General features: G+C 47.3%; 2 long non-coding RNA genes across 7 annotated transcripts; one reads left to right on the top strand and one right to left on the bottom strand.

Moving 5' to 3' along the window:
* Positions 1-8,866: 8,866 nt before the first annotated feature.
* Positions 8,867-9,288, top strand: LOC119359265. Its single transcript, XR_005172442.1, has 2 exons — positions 8,867-9,054; positions 9,161-9,288. It is a non-coding gene; the product is annotated as an uncharacterized LOC119359265 (long non-coding RNA).
* A 2,622-nt stretch (positions 9,289-11,910) lies between these two features.
* Positions 11,911-14,851, bottom strand: LOC119354185. 6 transcript variants are annotated; one of them, XR_005170690.1, is made up of 6 exons: positions 14,410-14,851; positions 13,887-14,262; positions 13,471-13,613; positions 12,886-13,362; positions 12,262-12,320; positions 11,911-12,159 (listed from the first exon to the last, which is right to left on the bottom strand). It is a non-coding gene; the product is annotated as an uncharacterized LOC119354185 (long non-coding RNA). The 6 variants fall into 6 exon arrangements; XR_005170691.1 differs by having other exon boundaries at positions 12,262-13,175; positions 13,317-13,362; XR_005170686.1 differs by having other exon boundaries at positions 12,262-13,362.
* Between the last annotated feature and the right edge of the window lie 2,923 nt (positions 14,852-17,774).

The raw sequence follows: 17,774 nt of genomic DNA, 5'->3' as shown, positions 1-17,774 counted from the left end.
TTTCAAGTTGTAGGTTTAATAAAAATTTAATTCATAATTTTCCAATATCATTGATGAAACGATGTACTAACAAAAAAATACATCATAAAACTCCCACACAAAAAAACATCATAAGCCAATGTGCTTTGATTGGATATTTTTTTTTGTTTATGCAGAAATGTACTGACCAAACCGAATTACTAAATTATCTCATGAAGTTTCAGGTCGTCTTCACTTTTTTTGTGTGGAACGTCTCCACCACGAGCAAGTTCCAAGTGAACATTACACTCTTGCACATATGTACTGTTAGAACTCTAAATTTCAATATGTACATTTGTTCAAACCTTCAAGCTGCTCTTTGTTAGCGGTTGCGTGTTCCAGAGGCGTAGCAAGCCCCATCAAGCTGCGATTCCGCGATGAAGCATCAGGGGCAGCAGTTTTTTTCTATGGTGTCTTGCATGCAATGCTTCTTCACAAAGTAACAAAATACACCATCTATTTAGTAACGGAGATCAATAACACACCTCAAGATCAATAATACTTGGTCATTAAAACATCAGAAAGTACTCTCCTGTTGAAAACTTAAAATGCATTAGTACATTGATCTTTTACTTTCATAAGCAAACTTCCATTGATCTTTTGAATTCTGATTCTATAATGAGAACAGAAGAGTCAGGCTACTCATAAAATCCTAGCATTCAAGGCCACACCTATGTCAAGCTTCTATCCCGAGGCACCTTTTCTCGCAAGGCTGAATATTGAAAGGTAGACATGGAAACAAATCAAGTATCCTTATAGTTTTCTTGCCCATTGGCTTTAACATTCACATTTCTACTACCGATTCTTCTAAACTACTGTTGCCCACAACCCGTCCCAAGTCACCAAAGTGGGGAGAAAAAATTCACCAAACTATGGATTGTTGTGTGCTTTGGCCGTTGCAAAGAGAGGCGGGCATCGTAGCAGCTAGCTTAGCCAGCAATGGTAGCTGTCGCTGCTTCTTGTCTTGCTCCTCCTAGTCGATGCTATTACCCGTTTCTGCCTGAAACACCTGCGCATGCAGCAAAAAAAAATCAGAGATATAAAATGACAGTAGAGGGATTGTACGCCGTGCCACCCTTATGTCATGTGGGGCACGTCTTACAGACGTGGGCCGCGCGGCCAGGAGCAGCCGACGGCCGCATCAGGCAAGGCGCAGGCTGGACAGGAGTCCTGATCCGGGCACATTAGTTCCTAGACTAGTTTGTTTCGTATAGGTTTCTAGTTTGTTATTAGCCCATGGGGCCTTTATATATCAGATAGTTAGCACCCTTTAGGGACAAGCAATAAAGTTATTTCCTTCTATCTTCTCCTCCCACATCATAGAGCAGCCAGGCAAAAACCCTAGCGCTCCTATCCACCGCGACTACGAACTACGTAGTCGAGGTCCTGCTGTCCTGGGCACCGAGGCCCTTGACAACTTGGTATCAGGTTCCAGGCGATCCTCCTCCTCGTCCACGCTCCATCCGCCGGCCGCTTTCCCCCCTGTGTCCGCGCCCAGCTCCCCGACATCGCCACAATCCACTGCCGCCTCGGTCACTTCCGGCATGGCAGAACCGACCACCGCGGATCTGGCTAAGATGATCGAGGCCTTGACGGCCACGGTGACGTCCCTGCAGTCGTCCGTCACCGCACTCCAGAAGGACAAGTCCTCCTCCTCGTCCAGCGCTGACGCCGCCCATGATGGGCAGCACCACAATGATCGGCCGCCCAGGTTCCAAAAGATGGACTTCCCCAAGTTCGACGGCAAGTCTGATCCGCTCGCCTTCATCAACAGATGCGAGTCCTTCTTCCATCAACAACGGATCGCCGAGGAGGAGAAGGTGTGGATGGCGTCCTACAATCTCGAGGGTCCTGCCCAACTATGGTATATGCAGGTCCAGCGCGACGAGGGCACACCTCCGTGGCGCCGCTTCTCCGAGCTGCTCAATCTCCGCTTCGGGCCACCGCTGCGCGCTAACCCGCTGGGCGAACTAATGGCGTGCAAACGCACGACGTCCGTCGTCGACTTCCAGGAGCGGTTTGAGGCACTCCTTCCCCGGGCAGGCACCTTATCCGAGACCCAGAAAGTCCAGATCTTCACCGCGGGACTCCAGCCACCCCTCAGCCTCGACGTGGAGATCCATAACCCACAGTCCCTCGCCGTCGCCATGAGCCTCGCCCGCAAATTGGAGCTGCGCGACCAGTGCGCGCTTTCCGCCGCGCCACCGGTGCGTTTTCCACAGAAGGGCATCCTGCCGACACCAGGACCACGCCTCGCGCCCCCCGCTCCGGCCCCACCAGCCGCACCTCAGCAGGGCCACAATCTGCCGGACGGACGCCCAATCAAGCGTCTCTCCCAGACAGAGATGGAGGAACGCCGTCGCCTGGGCCTTTGCTTCAACTGTAACGAGAAGTTTGGCAGGGGCCACAACCGCGTGTGCCAGCGCATCTTTCTCCTCGACTTAGCGCCGGACGACGACGACGACGACGCGGCCTCCGCCACTGATGATGCATCGCGGGCCGACCCTCAAATCTCGCTCCACGCGATCGCCGGCGTGCGCACGAGTGAAACCATGCAGATGCAGATTACTCTCGGAGGTGTCTCCCTCCTCGCCCTGATCGATTCAGGCTCCACCCACAACTTCATCGCCGAAGAGGCGGCCGCTCGTGCTACGTTACCGCCCCCCACCACAGAGAAGATGCGCGTCACGGTGGCCAACGGCGAGCGCGTTTCGTGCCAGGGCGCGTACCGCGTCGTGCCCTTCCGCATCGGCCACGAGGAGTTCGCGGAGGATTTCCTCGCCTTGCCGCTCGCGGGCTACGACATCGTCCTGGGCACGCAGTGGCTGGCGTCGCTCGGACCGATCCTGTGGGATTTCCGAGCCCTCTTCATGACATTCTGGCGGCGGGGCCATCGGGTGTGCTGGCACGGCATTGCAGGACCGGACGGGCCAGCCCTAAAATCATGCAGCGGCCGCGACTTCCTGGACGCCATCATCACCGAGTTCGACGGCATCTTCGCCGACCCCTCCGGCGTGCCACCGCCCCGCAGCCGCGATCACGGCATCACCCTGCTACCTGGTTTCACCCCGGTGGCCGTCCGTCCGTATCGATACCCGGCCGCGCACAAGGACGAGCTGGAGCGTCAGTGCGCCGCCATGCTCGCCCAAGGTATCATCCGTGCGAGTTGTTCCGCATTCTCGTCCCCGGTACTGCTGGTCCGCAAGGCCGACGGGTCCTGGCGCTTCTGCATCGATTATCGCGCCCTGAACGCCATTACTGTCAAGAATGCGTTCCCGATTCCGGTGGTGGACGAACTCCTCGACGAGCTACGGCACGCTCGTTTCTTCACCAAGCTCGATTTACGTTCCGGCTACCACCAGGTGCGGATGCGTGCGGAGGATATCCCGAAGACAGCTTTCCGTACTCATGACGGCCTCTACGAGTTTCTGGTGATGCCGTTCGGACTCTGCAACGCGCCGGCCACGTTCCAGGCCCTCATGAATGATCTGCTGCGGCCATACCTGCGCCGTTTTGTTCTCGTCTTCTTTGACGACATCCTCATTTTTAGCGAGACATGGGCTGACCATCTCCGACATGTGCGCACCGTCTTCACGGTCCTGCACCAGCACCGGCTCTTCGTCAAGCGCTCCAAATGCGCGTTCGCCGTTGAATCAATCGCATACCTGGGTCACACCATCTCCGCTGCAGGCGTGGCCATGGATCCGGAAAAGGTGCAGGCAGTGGCGGACTGGCCGCAACCACGCTCGGCGCGCGCGGTTCGGGGCTTTCTCGGCCTTGCGGGGTACTACCGCAAGTTTGTCAAGGACTTTGGCGTGGTTGCCGCGCCCCTGACGGCCCTACTTCGCAAGGATGGTTTCTCTTGGTCGCCGGAGGCGGCAGCAGCTTTTAACACCCTCAAGACGGCAATCACCACGGCTCCCGTCCTCGCGTTACCGGATTTTACACGGCCGTTCATCGTCGAGTGTGACGCATCGACGTACGGTTTCGGGGCCGTCCTTCTTCAGGACCACCACCCGGTGGCTTTCTTTAGCCGGCCAGCCGCGCCACGTCACCGTTCCCTGGCAGCGTATGAACGGGAACTCATCGGCCTGGTGCTCGCGATTCGCCACTGGAGGCCGTACCTATGGGGGCACCAGTTTGTGGTAAAAACGGATCATTACAGCCTCAAATTTCTGCTTGACCAGCGTTTGGCCACCATCCCGCAGCATCATTGGGTTGGCAAACTCCTGGGATTCGACTTTACGGTGGAATACAAGGCAGGTAGTACCAACACGGTGGCGGATGCACTTTCCCGCCGCGACACGGAGGAGACGACGATCATGGCGGTCTCGGGGCCTCGTTTCAACTTCATCAATCGCCTCCGGCAAGCGACGTCCACTGATCCGGCGCTCGTCACACTGCGGGAGGATATCACGGCAGGTGCGCGGCAACAGCCTTGGGCGCTCTCCGACGGCCTCGTTACTTTCAACGGCCGCCTCTACATTCCGCCGTCATCCCCGCTACTCCAGGAGATTCTCAGTGCCGTGCACGATGATGGGCATGAAGGCGTCCTGCGCACATTGCATCGTCTCCGCCGCGATTTCCACGCACCTAACCTTCGCAAGACGGTGCAGGAGTACGTCCGCAATTGCGGTACTTGCCAGCGGTACAAGTCCGAGCACTTGCACCCCGCTGGGCTGCTACTGCCGCTGCCGGTGCCCACGGGCGTGTGGACTGACATCGGCATCGACTTCGTGAAAGCGCTTCCTCGAGTAGGCGGGAAGTCTGTCATCCTCACCGTGGTGGATCGCTTCAGCAAGTATTGCCATTTTGTGGCGTTAGCCCACCCATACACGGCAGAGTCAGTGGCACAGGTGTTCTTCGCTGAGGTTGTTCGTCTCCATGGCGTGCCGCAGTCCATGGTCTCTGACCGCGACCCCGTCTTCACCTCCGCTTTTTGGCGAGAGCTCATGCGCCTCACGGGGACAAAGCTGCACATGACGTCAGCATTTCACCCGCAGTCGGATGGTCAAACGGAGGCTGCTAACAAGATCATTGTGATGTATTTACGGTGTCTTACCGGGGATCGTCCCAAGCAGTGGCTCCGGTGGCTTCCCTGGGCTGAGTACATATACAACACCGCCTACCAGACAGCAACCCAAGAGACTCCGTTCAAGCTTGTGTATGGCCGTGACCCTCCCACTATTTGCTCTTACGAGCCCGGCGACACACGGGTAGCTGCAGTGGCTAGGAGCATGGCTGAGCGCGACGAACTTATCGAGGACGTCCGCTATCGTCTACAACAGGCACAGGCGGTCTATAAGTCCTACTACGACAGACGTCATCGGGACATTCGGCATGAGGTGGGCGATTGGGTTTGGCTTCGCCTTCGACAGCGCGCCGCGTCCTCTCTCAACTTGCCAACCAGGGGCAAGCTCAAGCCACGATTCTATGGGCCGTACCGCATTTCAGAAGTGATCAACGACGTGGCATACCGTCTTGAGCTTCCGGCACGCTCGCGCCTCCATGACGTGTTCCACGTGGGCCTCCTCAAGAAGTTCTTCGGCATTCCTCCAACTACACCGCCGGGATTGCCTTCGATCCACAACGGGGCGGCTGTTCCAGAACCAGAGCGCGTGACTCGTGCGCGCCTAGCACGCGGCGTTCGCCATCTACTCGTCCACTGGAAGGGTGAAGCAGCTTCGTCAGCTACATGGGAGGATCTTGACAGTTTCGTCGAGCGCTACCCCGCTTTTCAGCTCGAGGACGAGCTGCTCGTCGAGGGGGGGAGAGATGTCATGTGGGGCACGTCTTACAGACGTGGGCCGCGCGGCCAGGAGCAGCCGACGGCCGCATCAGGCAAGGCGCAGGCTGGACAGGAGTCCTGATCCGGGCACATTAGTTCCTAGACTAGTTTGTTTCGTATAGGTTTCTAGTTTGTTATTAGCCCATGGGGCCTTTATATATCAGATAGTTAGCACCCTTTAGGGACAAGCAATAAAGTTATTTCCTTCTATCTTCTCCTCCCGCATCATAGAGCAGCCAGGCAAAAACCCTAGCGCTCCTATCCACCGCGACTACGAACTACGTAGTCGAGGTCCTGCTGTCTTGGGCACCGAGGCCCTTGACACCTTAGGCCGCCTCCTGCGCAATTTTCAAACCTCCGCATGCCTTAACTCCTCCTGCAACGCCCTCCCAGAGGGAGGAAAAATAGAGAGAGGTCATTTGAACTCCTTTTCTGCTCTGTTTCCAGTCTTAGCGGACGTACGTGGGCAGGGCCAACACAGGGTCACAGCTATAGGAGGCGCGCTTCAGTTCGACGGCGGTTCACTCAACGTTGCTGTAGATAACAAGATCCTCTCCCCCTTCGACGATGCGCTTGACCCGCTGCTCCAGGGAGGTCGCATCCCGCTGTGGAGGAGGACCAAAGTCTCTGAACAATACTGCTGGTCTATTAAAATAGTTTGGCAAACTGGAATATTTATAGTTCCCTAGGTTGGTAGTCCATGAATTTAGAGCGGGATACATACCAGTCATCTCAACAAAAAGATCGTGATCACATATAATTTGCAGGAACGACAATTTGCAATCATGGAAGTCCGACTGGCAAACCCCTGTAGACTTGTCCATATACAATGACACCTGATGAACAGATGCTTAATTATGCACATCAGTACTTGGAGTTCATAAATCAACAATAAAAAGAAACAGTTCAATCTTCTGGCAAAGCAAACAAATCAACAGTCAAAAGAGTAAATAAGTTCAAACGAACACATATATGAGATTAGATGATCGTAGCTGAAAAGAAACAGTTCAATCTTCTGACAAAGCAAGACTTATTTTGCAGAGAAATTTCAGGAATTCAAAAGAATAAATAACAAAGAACCAAGGGGAGGGACAAATTTAATGTGGCAGGCTTCATTACCATCTCAAAAACTTGGCGTGGCTCAATCTTTCCCTAATAATAATAATAATAATAATAATAATAATAATAATATATTTATTTTATATATAATAAAGTACGGATTGACTCCGTGGGTTCACCGTCACAATACGCTTCTTTCTGTGAATTTACGCTTTCAGTTTGAATTTTAAACACATACGCGAGGTGGTACTAAAATAAAGTTCCAATATATTAGCTCTTTTGCTCAAGCACCCACGATCGGTTTCCCAGGAACGATCGATCCTTCCTGACCGATGCCTGGTCAAATTGTTCTGGCCCATGCGGCCCAATGAAGCCTGACAAAAAACGGCCACACAAAATTCCGGCCCACCTTGCCGAAGGAAGCTACACAAGCGAACAGGCGAAGCTAGCCCACAGCCTGGTGCAAAAAAGTATTCAATGGTGGGCTGAATCAAACTCTGAACTGCATATACGATAACCAGTGTCGCTACCAACTGACATAGCTCATGGTGTATTTTCCTTAAAAAGAACTCATGGTGTATTATATTTAGGCTGTTGATTCACCTTTTAAATAGTCCCATACCGCTCTCTTAAACCCAATCTTTATAATTTATATACATCTTCAAATTTTCTCGATATCAAGGAGCCGTCTCGGGACCCAATATAGATAAGTCCTTCCATAATAAAAGATAAGGAAGGAAAGAGGGAAAAATAAAGAAGGCAAGAGGGAGGGACTTCATGTTTCTTGACAGAATAAAGAAGGAAGGAGAGAAAAATAAGGGAGGAAAGAGGGCAGGGGTTTCATATGGAAAGAGGAGGGATTTCACATGTCGCATGGCAGAATAAGGAAGGAAACAGGGATGCGATTTCATGTGTAGACAGAGAAAAAAATGGAAAGTGATGTCTTTACACACGCATTGATCAGTACGTACAGAAAGACAGCAACACGGAGCTAGAGCGTCTCACCGGCTGCGCCCAAGTGTGTGATGATCATCATCATGTTGCCGAACTCATCTACCTACACCAGGCACCAACTCACGTCCCCTTTGCGCTGCTGCTGCACAGGTTTGTGTACGTACACCACGCACCAGTAGTTGGCGGCGCACTCCTCGGCGTTCCGCTGCCGGCGTCAAGCGGGAGCTTTTCTGGCACATTCATACTCGGGATCCTCAAGGAACTCTCCACGCAGCCGCTGACACACGCCGATGCACCCATGGTCGGCTCTCCTCCAGCACCCATAGTCGGCTCCCACCTCGCCGCTCTCTGCTCTCTAAGGTGTCGAGTCACTTGCACGGACGGGCGCTGCCGTGATGTCAATGCGCTTCTTGCAATCGACGGCCATGACTGCAGGGTGATCTCTCCGTCGTTGTCGACGATCGTCTGCGGAGCTGATGAGCCAGAAACCGCTTCCGATCCGAGGTACTGCACGGCATAGATGGAGATGTCGAGTTCGGGAACAGAGATCCCCTGTAGTGGCGCCGGCATGATTGGGAGGGGCGGCGGGCTCCTTGTTTTTAGGGACGTTCGATACGTGCATCGATCTATGAGTTTGTACCGGACACAATTTCCTATCCTAGCTCGGTGTGATTTTTGCTCGACTCTTGGATTGGGTCAAACATGAGTAAGAAGACGCATCATGCAATCTATTTTGATTTTGATAAAGATACGCAGATAAAATAGTACCACCTCCGATGTAGAAAATAATATAGGTGAAAAAATTTGAAAGCGTAAATTCATTGGAAGAAGCGTATTGTGACGGTGAACCCACGGAGTCAATGCGTGCTTTATTATTAAAAAATATAAAAAAATTAGGGAAAGACTAGCACAAATACATGTGCGTTGCAACGGGACAAAAAGAGTGTCTTTCAATTTTAAGGAAATACGCATTTCAAAATCCAACCAATTGCACCATTAAAAAAGTATATATTTTGATTCCATTGTAATTTATTAATTATTTTACCCGTCAACGGTGATGTTCTTCTTCCGCAACAAGCACATCATGATTGATCTTGGGACAAGAAACAACAACAAGATCAACTGGGCAATGAAAGACAAGGAAGAGTTTGTTGACATCGTGGAGACTGTCTATAGAGGAGCTCGTAAGGCCGTCGTCTGGTGATTGCTCCCAGGGATTACTCCACCAAATACAGGTACTGAGGTATCTGTGCCTGTCTCTTCATGTGGTTTCAAGGATCCCAAATATTCCAAAGGATGAGCATAGTCATGAAACGCTTCCAATCGATGATTTCCTGGCAGTTTGGAGTATTCCAGTAGCACACCAAACAACTTTTGCTGCAGGACACTGAAGTAATAGATGAGAGCAAGTTTCTGTGGCTTAGAGACACATGGGGCAGATGTCTGAATCAAGTATGGTCTTGTGTAAATTTTGACATGTGTTCAGTCTTCCGTTATGCAGTAGCCATACAAAAAAAACAAAAACTCCAATCAAATACTACTGAAGTTGCTTGTCTATTACCATGAGAACTAAAATACTTCATATTATTCAGTTAGTATGTAAACAAAAAGGATTTTATGGTATCTTTCTATGAACTAAACCAACCATAATTCCTTTGTGGGGCTGCATCAAGAAAAGTAAAATACATTGCTTGTGGTAGTAGTGGGTGAACAAGCAGGTCACGAACAGATGGATATTCATTGAATCTTGACACTGAATCCATCACCCCATCTTCTGCGCAGTTCCAAGGGAACTCTGACAACCAAGATTTTATCCCGATTTCCTCAGAACCCTGCACTTTAAATCACGTATCAATACAACAGCTAGGCCAAGAAGCAAACAACCATGAATTCACCTCTATGCTTGTAATGGATAGGCAGAGAGAGGAACATGTAGAACCAGTAGGAACCGCCGCACTGTCGAGGTCCTCGTGCTGCCTATCGATCGGCCCCTACTCCTAGCTTCGCGTTCTCTTGTTCCCCAACCAAGTACACATCCCCTGTCAGCCCGTCCCCACTCTCGCACAAACGCGGCATGTACGCGCGGCGGCGCCTGACACCGCTCCTTTGCTCAACCGCTCATCACCAAGGGGTGGAGAAGATGCTGACAAACGGAGTTCCGGCGAAGCCAGCAGAACGGCGGCACGGCGATGTCGAGCGCCCCCAGGCGGCGGCGGCGGAGCCCTGCTCGAACGCATCAGTAAAATGGGGCGAGGCGGGAGGTGGCGGCGCGATGGAGTTCGAGATGGGATTGGGAGGGCGAGTGGCTGGCGGCGGCGACGGTGCTCTGCCCGAATGCATCGGTAAGATGGGGCGGGGCGGGAGGTGGCGGCGCGCTGGGGCCGGTGCGGGAGGTGTTGCCACGCGGAGGTCGAGAGGATTGGGAGGGCGAGTGGCTGGTTTTTTCTTTTCTTTTCTTTTCTCATCGGGTTGACTTATTACAATGACTGCGGGTTAAATAACTAAAACTACAGGGATTTTTTTTAAAAAGGCGCGACGGTGAACCCGGAGACCCAATCCGTACTTTATTATTAGGGAGAGATTAATTATTTTAGCTATTGTTGCCTTATTTTTGTGATAGTTGGGCGAGCACAGGTTGTGAAAGGCCCAGGTCGAGCAACATGCACGACATGATGATCTCTTCGTTGGGACAAACCTCCCTACAATACCAACATCTTATGGTCTACGCGTTTATCCTCTCGAAAATATGCTTTTATGGTCTACGGATTTAATTTCAAAAATAGAAGGATTTTTTCACGGAGCAAATTTTTTTTGGATGGATGAAATTTATTTGATATTGCGTGATTATGTCACACAGAGCTGCGGGAGAGATGGTAAAATGGAGTGGAGTGCTCCCCCCCCCCCCCTCCCAGCCAGCGTGAGAAAGATGCTCTGTTGTCGCATTCCCTCTACTCTTCATCCCTCCGTCTCCCGGTATCCCCTCTGTATCTCAGCAATGACATCGGTGACATTCAGAGTTGAGGAATATCTTAGTTGTCAGCAAGCCCTAGTGTGCTCCAATTACCTTCTCTGTTAAGAAATATTTAATTCTAATATTTCACTCACTTTTAATTATTGTATATGATAATGTATTCATAAGATGTGTTAGGCATGAACATTAAACTATGATAGTACGACAAATAATAGCAAGTAAATATAATCGGTGCTCATTCCGTATTCTTTTTTTTTGCAATCGATAGTACACATAGCAGCATTCAACGGCTTCCGATAGGTGTAACCATTAAAAAAAAGGCAAATAGACCAAAAACCCTTACCTAGAGAGCCTCCTTATCCACATAGCAGATCCAGCAGCGGTGCAATCATTAAAACAAGCGAATAGACCAAAATCCCTGAGACAGCTCCCTTATGCACAGCAACGCTGCTCATCATCAACCCACCATCGCCAGCCCAATAGTAGTGACGCTAGTTATTCAGCATGAGGTTGTGTGTTCGATTCTTTGCACCAGCACTATTTTTGCTTCGATGTGTCTTAAATGGGCCAGGATAGGTGGGTGGCGCACGAGCTCGACCCAGGTGGCGCATTGGGCCAGGATAAGTGCGTGACGCACGAGCTCGGCCCAGGCGGTGCAAACTCGAGCGATATGTAAAACGTATCAAGTCGGACGAGCTATTAGTACCACCTCGTTTATAACGATTTTGTCTATACAAATCGTAAAAGCGTATTACGACTGAATGGAAGCGTATTGTGACGGTGAACCCACGGAGTCAATCCGTACTTTATTATTAGGGAGAGACTAGCAAAAGACCCGTGCGTTGCAACGGGAGAAAAGAATACCGCACACTCTTAATTTACACAAAATGGTCTATAATTTGAGTATTTGTAACTACGGCCCAAACAAAGATGGTTTTTGCCTACAAAAGCGCAAGTTCAAGATTCCACATGTCTTCTATTTCAACGCTCCTACACAGCCGACACATTGTGGACGATTTGGAGACGATGCAGCGCATCAAGCCATCCATGCAATTAGCAAAAGTGAGCATCACCGTCCACTCCTCCCGTCGTCCACAGTTCGGCCGGCGACTGTCGTCCGTACAGCAATTTCGCTTCTATTTAAACAAAGCTTGAGTGTAAATTTACTACGTACAAAGAAAAGGGCAAGAGATCTTCTAGCAAAAAAGTCCGTGCATTGCAACGGGAGAAAAATAATATGGTACACCCCTATCCTGAAGCATGGCTCAGAACCCACCACAACTTCACTTCCTCTATTTGAACATGGCACTCCATTTAGAAATAGTAGCTAGTTCAAAATTATTCAGCCCATATACTATCTGATTAATTCCTGTAAAAATAGATTAAGAGGTTAATTAATTAGTCATCCCTTTGAATAGTAATGCTCACCTTTTGTGATATTAGGATTGGATGGTGAACTTCAGAAACTCACCTCGTCTCCCCTTCTTCCTAACGTATACCCCCTTCGCTAGTCTCATGAAGACGAGATCTCTGAAGAATCAACATAGTACATGTAGAAAGAAAATAGTTATGTACCAGTAGGAAGCAACCCTATGCGTGTCCTCACTCGTTAATAATCTCAGACCATGATTGCATCAGCATCTAATTGTTTTCAGTCTGCTACATGGATCAATTAGTTTGGAATAATGACCAAAATATCAAACTACTGGATGAGATTGTTTTTAGTCTGCAAGACAGATCATTTTTTCTCAAAATAATCACAAAGCTATCAAACTACTGGATGGAATGAACTAAAGAAAAATCTAGGAAGAGCTATTCGAATGAAACTATCGGCATGCAGAGAAGTACAACTTTCAGCAATGGTAATAAATAGAATGACCTAGACGCATGCCAGGCAATGTGAAAATGAATGTTCTTTGCGTAAACATTTCTTCAGCTTTAGCTAGTAACAAATATGTAATTCGCCATATGATATCAATACAGTGGAACATATAAGTATGTTCTTTTTCAAAACGTAGCACAAGGAACCAAACCATCCAATTAGTCAGTTCACATAAAATCAATCCACATACTTGTCATGTAGCAGACATTTTACCTTTGATAAACTAAGTAATTAACATTCGCAGCTATTGTTATATTTTCTTGTTAGGAAAAGCCATCAAAATTCCCAAAGGCATTAAGTTGTCACATAGTTGTATGTCTGTGTGTCTTGTCCAGAAGGTTTAAGCAACTGCCAAATGTGGCCTTTAAGCAAGTTGAGATTACTTTTTGCGGAGAATAAATATGATCCCAAAAGAATAATTCCCTGTGGCGGCCGAGTAATTAACTTCATAATTAAGCACACAAGCCAACCATAATCAAGCACACAAGTCATCTGCATCTTCCCTACAAAAAATTCATCTGCATTAGTACCGTTACACTAACATGTCGCAACAACACGTTATTTCAGCATTATTCCTTTGGAATATGTACAGTGTAGTGATGAATGTGTGGAACAAAAAAGAGACGTGGCATTATGGTTGGTACATTGAAGAAGGCCTTGCTCTTGAGCTGGTTGTCCAGTGCTCATGAACTGAAAGAAACAAGAAGACCATGATGAATAAACAACCAACGACACACAATTTGCTGATATTATAGGCCCTGCCGATTGATTCGCAGACAAGCAAAAAACCAATCAGACCTGATCGAACTGTACTTGGACGCTGATGGCATGATCGGGGCTAAGGACCATCTCGTCCAGCGTCTCCATGACGGCCCTGCCGATGGCGGACTGCCAGTACAACTCAAACGCTCCCGCCATCCCTACTCTGAACCCTCTCCCTGCTAATCAACATTATCAGAATTCAGAACAACACCAACATTTTCAATTCCAGTCAGACGGCCACACCGTCACGCTGGAATCCAAAAAAATCAAGCAGATAATTTGCAATGATTTCTCTATTCTTAATACACTTGTTGCCATGCTTGTGTTGTACAGTCTGTACAACATCTGAAAGTGTTGTATTTTAGCTTTGTATGGTGAACAATGTATGTACGGGGAGTCGGGGATCCTAAAAAATCAATCTAATCACATAGTATAACCATCCAAGTACGCACCCAAGCATCATCATGAAGTAGTGGAATAAGACACCTGAGAGTTGAAGGGATCAGACTTGCATTGCTGAATTAGCACCACAACCAAGCCAGGTCGTAGGTGTGGGTCACGGTGGTGAAGAGGTGGACTGAATCTGCCTGGATACAGATTTACCGTGCATTACTGGACCATATATTTGTGATCCTTCAACTGTAGTTACACGTGTGTTCAGTAGAGGTAGCATCGCAGTGCTGTATAATCGGAATCAGACCATCTTGGCGATGTGCCGTGGAAGGGCAGCTTCCAGAGTTGTACGTGCTTCACCATGAACTTGTAAGAGCCCCCCATGTTGTTGAGCGGCCCGCCGGCGTGGTCCTTGCAGAGATCCTTGACGAAGATCTGCCATGCCCAAATCGAAACCATCATCAGCGCAGGCTCAGCCACTTGGATTGACAGACAGATTGGGGGAGATTCCAACAATTTGTTTATCTATTAACAGACAGAGGGAGAGAAATGATTCGCGGCGCAGAGGAATGATTCGCTTACCGGTAGTCGTCGCCGAAGGCGTCCTTGATGGCTTCGGAGGAGGCGCGGTGACCCCCGCCGGTGTCGCTCGTGAGGATGAGGACGTTCTTGCCGTGGTTGGCGCCGAGCTGCACGAGCTCGACGGTGCCCTCCTCCTCCTCTTCCAGGAAGGGCTCGTCGTCGTCCTCGGGCCCGGCGAGCGACGCAGGGAGGCGGAGGTAGAGGAGGAGGAGGAGTTGCCTGCGCGGCCCGCGGGGGAAAGCTCTCTGGCGTAGGAGGGGAAGTGTTGACCAGGCCCAGTTCAGTCATCACGCGGTTGACAGGGAACGATCAACACGGCCCAGTCAAGCGGGCCGGACGGAAGAAACTTAGCGACTTATACAGACGAAAACCAATAACCTCTTTATTAGTAATAACGCTTTAGTACCACCTCGAATATGTTTTAAAATTTAAACTAAAAGCGTAAAATCATAGGGAGAAAGCGTATTGTGACGATAAACCCACGGAGTCAATCCGTGCTTTATTATTACTAGCAAAAATGTTCGTGTGTTGCAACGGGAGAGAAAAAATTGCACGCTCCTGTTTCAAGACCCCATAGGTCAAATCCTTTTCTCAACATGACGCCCATCCGTGACAATGGACGTCCTTCTTCCCACTGTCACCGACAATGGTTGCAGTGCCCGAGACTACACCCGTGCTTTGGTACAGAGCAAAGCAAATACTGCTAACCATATGTTTATTAACATAACTTCCTATCATTAATAAATAAGCACAAAGATTATTAATAGTACATACCATCAAATTTATGACCTTTTAATGTAACTAACAAATTAGGCTAGCTAACAAAATCACTTTAAGATTATTAAGAAAATTAATAAATTTCCTCAGTAAAGAATCAAATCATTACATGAGCATTTGGATTTGTCTATTATATAGCTGAATTACTGTTACTAATTTTAATTCACTGTACATTTTTTCCATATTTATTAATCAAAGTGCATGTGTTAATTCTTTACTTTAACTGGCAATGCATTATCTTTTAATCTTTGCGAGTGACCAATTTTTTGGCACCGGTGTAGCCATAAGCTCCACTTATTATATTTGTGCTTATAAAAAATAACATGGTATTTTACCTCATAAATATATATTGTTGTAAACTGAAACAAAGTCCAGTGAAGACATTGCCACACGATGGAGTTTGGAGACATGTACTAACTTTTCTTCTGAATGGTCGTACCTTCAAAATTCGGGGTCTTGTGCAAAATCAAAATTAGGCCCTATATTTAAAAAATATAAATTAAAATATCTGTATAAATTATTGTGGTGCTACATATTTTTTCAGGGAGTTCACATTTTATCTTAAAATTTAAATCTACCCAAATCAATGATGTATCAGAAAGAACAAAAATTATGACAGTAGAAACTTTAGAGGGGTGAAAGGTTGGAGACCATGAATGGCAGGCATCACATGGGATGGGGTTGCTCTACTAAGAACCATGCAGTGAATGAGAAACAAAAATACAGGGAGAGAGAGAGAGACGTGAGGTTGGCCTGTATTTTAGGGCGAGTCCTTTTCATTTATTTCGCTCTTAAAAGCCCATTAGCACCTAATCACTTGACCAGTAGTTGTTTTTCTTTGAACAATATGTCTTGACCTAGTAATATCAATCTCTGATTTTGGCACCCCTGGAATTTGGATGGGGTCCGTCTCGCGTGCATGCAGTCTCAGCAGCTAGCTTGCCAAGGCTCATTTCACGATTACAGAGGCTATAAAATAAATAATTAACACATGATATAACTTCAGATGCAATGCATCAAGTGTCCATATTATCTTGTACCTATATTTGCATATTAATTCCCCACAAAAATATGTTTCATGTCTACTGTTTTATAGTATTATGTTTTAGAAGTGCCTGCCGCTCGTTTCCTTAGGAATGCCAACTTTTTTTTATTTCCCTACCTATTGGTGTGTGCGATCTATTATTAAGAGCACGGCCGGATGGGTGTAAAAGGTTGGCCCTGGTGGATGCCTTTGATTTCTTTCTTGCATGTTTCCTTGGATCCCTTTATAGCCGACCACATATATAGAATGCGAATTAGCCTCTATTTTCTTTCCCGTTTATAATATAGCCCATCACATATATAGAATGCCAATTAGTCTCTCTTTCCTTCCTTATTCCCTGAGCTACATTTTCCTTCCTTATTTTGATCACGTTGGAAATCCTCTTTTAAATGGGCGTGCAATAATAATTAGCCTCTCCTTCCTTTGTAATATCTTTCTTATGATTCACTGCTTCCTAATACCCAAGAAACTCAAAGACATATTTAAATTGGGTGAGTTGAATGTAAAGCAGCGAGGCGGTACTATTTAGTAGGAAAGTAAACTTTGGATTGAACACGCAAGGTGTGCTAGATGGGTTGATCTCTACAATATTTATCAAACTGCAGGTCCCGAGTTCGAACTCTGGTAACCTGCATGTTTTTTACCTCGTTTCCTTTGTATTACAACCGGGCCTGTAGGATTCAAAGCATGTGAGGCTTGCATGGGCCTATTTTGGAGTGCGGATGGGCTGCTTGATATGGCCCAGCCGGGATGGGTGAGCGTAATGATGCCACTTTATGTACAAATATTTTAATAGGTTTGAAGAAGTTAGTACAGAAAATTAGTACCACCTTGGTTAGAAACTTAGAATCCAAACTGAAAGCGTAAATTCACATGAAGAAAGCGTATTGTGACGGTGAACCCACGGAGTCAATCCGTACTTTATTATTACTAGTACAAATGCCCGTGCGTTGCACCGGGCGAAAAAAAGGGCACAACCTGCTTTCATTTGCCATTATGCACCATTTCTTATATCCAATTTTAATAAACATCTATGATAAGGTTAAACATGGAATTTTTCTTATTTTTAATAAAATTTAACGTTTGCATAAAAATGGAACACTTTTTTTAAGAATAGTTAACGTTTTTATGAAGTTCGAATATATTTCTCTAAAAAGAACATTTTTCTATCAGATGTTTTTTCGAAAAGAATGTTTTGTTGTATATTTTTAAGTGGAAACATTTTTTTCTTAAAATGGAACATTTTTTGGGAATTCTTAAGCTTTTTGAAAAAGTGCAAACATATTTTGTTGAAAAATAGCATGAACATTTTTAAACTATATTTATTGTGTTAAGTTTTTTTTTACAGATAGTCTTTTTAGGGTTTATTTTGGGAGTTTTTACAGATAGTTGGCTGTTTGGTTGGGAAGAGTTTTTTCTCCTTTTTTGAAACTAAGGAAAATTTGCAACGGGATAAAAAATTATTGCACTCTGACATACGTAATTCAAACAATATGGTTTCTTAGAAAAAATATGGTCGAATTCCCTAACATGAAGAGCAATT

This window comes from Triticum dicoccoides, chromosome 2A (genome assembly GCF_002162155.2).
Source record: "Triticum dicoccoides isolate Atlit2015 ecotype Zavitan chromosome 2A, WEW_v2.0, whole genome shotgun sequence".
Classification (NCBI taxonomy): Eukaryota; Viridiplantae; Streptophyta; class Magnoliopsida; order Poales; family Poaceae; genus Triticum; species Triticum dicoccoides.
Note: the sequence above shows the minus strand (reverse complement) of the source record. Positions and strands in the feature narration are given on the sequence as shown.